Here is a 3673-nt window from a genome sequence, read left to right on the forward strand (position 1 = left end):
TCACGACTCACGCTCCATCCTCACAGCTTTACTTCTGCCAGCACCTCGTCTCCTACCTTCCAAAGTTAACAGAAGCTCTCCTGCGAACCTTGCAGAACTAGCACTCCTGAAAGAAAAGATATTGCGGAGACATGGCATAGCTACAGCCTGGGGAATGTTTCCAGAATGAGATCTTCACTCTGCAGCGGAGTGTGCGCTGATATGAAACTTCCTGGCAGATTAAAACTGCGTGCCGGACCGAGACTCAAACTCGGGACATTTGCCTCTCGCGGGCAAGTGCTCTACCAACTGAGCCACCCAAGCACAACACACGCCCCATGCTCACTGCTTTATTTCTGCCAGTACCTCGTCTCCTACCTTCCAAAGTTAACAGAAGCTCTCCTGCGAACCTTGCAGAACTAGCACTCCTGAAAGAAAGGGTATTGCGGAGACATGGCATAGCTACAGCCTGGGGAATGTTTCCAGAATGAGATTTTCACTCTGCAGCGGAGTGTGCGCTGATATGAAACTTCCTGGCAGATTAAAACTGCGTGCCGAACCGAGAATCGAACTCGGGACCTTTGCCTCTCGGGGGCAAGTGCTCTACCAACTGAGCCACCCAAGCACAACTCACGCCCCATGCTCACAGCTTTACTTCTGCCAGTACCTCGTCTCCTACCTTCCAAAGTTAACAGAAGCTTTCCTGCGAAACTTGCAGAGCTAGCACTCCTGAACGAAAGGATAGTGCGGAGACATGGCATAGCTACAGCCTGGGGAATGTTTCCAGAAAGAGATTTTCACTCTGCAGCGGAGTGTGCGCTGATATGAAACTTCCCGGCAGATTAAAACTGCGTGCCGGACCGAGACTCGAACTCGGGACATTTGCCTCTTGCGGGCAAGTGCTCTACCAACCGAGCCACCCAAGCACAACTCACGCCCCATGCTCACAGCTTTACTTCTACCAGTACCTTTTCTCCTACCTTCCAAAGTTAACAGAAGCTCTCCTGCGAACCTTGCAGAACTAGCACTCCTGAAAGAAAGGATATTGTGGAGACATGGCATAGCTACAGCCTGGGGAATGTTTCCAGAATGAGATTTTCACTCTGCAGCGGAGTGTGCGCTGATATGAAACTTCCTGGCAGATTAAAACTGCGTGCCGGCCCGAGACTCGAACTCGGGACATTTGCCTCTCGCGGGCAAGTGCTCTACCAACTGAGCCACTCAAGCACGACTCACGCTCCATCCTCACAGCTTTACTTCTGCCAGTACCTCGTCTCCTACCTTCCAAAGTTAACAGAAGCTCTCCTGCGAACCTTGCAGAACTAGCACTCCTGAAAGAAAGGATATTGCGGAGACATGACATAGCTACAGTCTGGGGAATGTTTCCAGAATGAGATTTTCACTCTGCAGCGGAGTGTGCGCTGATATGAAACTTCCTGGCAGATTAAAACTGCGTGCCGGACCGAGACTCGTACTCGGGACCTTTGCCTCTCACGGGCAAGTGCTCTACCAACTGAGCCACCCAAGCACGACTCACGCTACATCCTCACAGCTTTACTTCTGCCAGTACCTCGTCTCCTACCTTCCAAAGTTAACAGAGGCTCTCCTGCGAACCTGGCAGAACTAACACTCCTGAAAGAAAGGATATTGCGGAGACATAGCATAGCTACAGCCTGGGGAACGTTTCCAGAATGAGATTTTCACTCTGCAGCGGAGTATGCGCTGATATGAAACTTCCTGGCAGATTAAAACTGTGTGCCGGACCGAGACTCGAACTCGGGACCTTTGCCTCTCGAGGGCAAGTGCTCTACCAACTGAGCCACGGAAGCACAAATCACGCCCCATGCTCACAGCTTTATTTCTCCCAGTACCTCGTCTCCTACCTTCCAAAGTTAACAGAAGCTCTCCTGCGAACCTTGCAAAACTAGCACTCCTGAATGAAAGGATATTGCGGAGACATGACATAGCTACAGCCTCGGGAATGTTTCCAGAATGTGATTTTCACTCTGCAGCGGAGTGTGCGCTGATATGAAACTTCCTGGCTGATTAAAAGTGCGTGCCGGACTGCGACTCGAACTCAGGACCTTTGACTCTCGGGGGCAAGTGCTCTACCAACTGAGCCACGCAAGCAAAACTCACGCCCCATGCTCACAGCTTTATTTCTGCCAGTACCTCGTCTCCTACCCTCCAAAGTTAACAGAAGCTCTCCTGCAAACCTTGCAGAACTAGCACTGCTGAAAGAAAGGATATTGCGGAGACATGACATAGCTACAGTCTGGGGAATGTTTCCAGAATGAGATATTTACTCTGCAGCGGAGTGTGCGCTGATATGAAACTTCCTGGCAGATTAAAACTGCGTGCCGGACCGAGACTCGAACTCGGGACATTTGCCTCTTGCGGGCAAGTGCTCTACCAACCGAGCCACCCAAGCACAACTCACGCCCCATGCTCACAGCTTTACTTCTACCAGTACCTTGTCTCCTACCTTCCAAAGTTAACAGAAGCTCTCCTGCGAACCTTGCAGAACTAGCACTCCTGAAAGAAAGGATATTGCGGAGACATGACATAGCTACAGTCTGGGGAATGTTTCCAGAATGAGATTTTCACTCTGCAGCGGAGTGTGCGCTGATATGAAACTTCCTGGCAGATTAAAACTGTGTGCCGGACCGAGACTCGAACTCGGGACCTTTGCCTCTCGAGGGCAAGTGCTCTACCAACTGAGCCACGGAAGCACAAATCACGCCCCATGCTCACAGCTTTATTTCTGCCAGTACCTCGTCTCCTACCTTCCAAAGTTAACAGAAGCTCTCCTGCGAACCTTGCAGAACTAGCACTCCTGAATGAAAGGATATTGCGGAGACATGACATAGCTACAGCCTCGGGAATGTTTCAAGAATGTGATTTTCACTCTGCAGCGGAGTGTGCGCTGATATGAAACTTCCTGGCTGATTAAAACTGCGTGCCGGACTGCGACTCGAACTCGGGACCTTTGACTCTCGGGGGCAAGTGCTCTACCAACTGAGCCACGCAAGCAAAACTCACGCCCCATGCTCACAGCTTTATTTCTGCCAGTACCTCGTCTCCTACCCTCCAAAGTTAACAGAAGCTCTCCTGCAAACCTTGCAGATCTAGCACTCCTCAAAGAAAGGATATTGCGGAGACATGACATAGCTACAGTCTGGGGAATGTTTCCAGAATGAGATTTTCACTCTGCAGCGGAGTGTGCGCTGATATGAAACTTCCTGGCAGATTAAAACTGCGTGCGGGACCGAGACTCGAACTCGGGACATTTGCCTCTCGCGGGCAAGTGCTCTACCAACTGAGCCACCCAAGCACAACTCACGCTCCATCCTCACAGCTTTATTTCTGCCAGTACCTCGTCTCCTACCTTCCAAAGTTAACAGAAGCCCTCCTGCGAAACTTGCAGAACTAACACTCCTGAAAGAAAGGATATTGCGGTGACATGGCATAGCTACAGCCCGGGGAATGTTTCCAGAATGAGATTTTCACTCTGCAGCGGAGTGAGCGCTGATTTGAAACTTCGTGGCAGATTAAAACTGCGTGCCAGACCGAGACTCAAACTCGGGACATTTGCCTCTCGCGGGCAAATGCTCTACCAACTGAGCCACCCAAGCACGACTCACGCTCCATCCTCACAGCTTTACTTCTGCCAGTACCTCGTCTCGTACATTAC

General features: G+C 50.9%; 1 non-coding gene across 1 annotated transcript; it reads right to left on the reverse strand.

The window, feature by feature from the left end:
* Positions 1-527: 527 nt before the first annotated feature.
* On the reverse strand, positions 528-604 carry Trnas-cga. Its single transcript has one exon. It is a non-coding gene; the product is annotated as a tRNA-Ser (tRNA).
* Positions 605-3673: the final 3069 nt, after the last annotated feature.

The sequence above is a fragment of the Schistocerca piceifrons genome, chromosome 11 (genome assembly GCF_021461385.2).
Source record: "Schistocerca piceifrons isolate TAMUIC-IGC-003096 chromosome 11, iqSchPice1.1, whole genome shotgun sequence".
NCBI classification, from domain to species: domain Eukaryota; kingdom Metazoa; phylum Arthropoda; class Insecta; order Orthoptera; family Acrididae; genus Schistocerca; species Schistocerca piceifrons.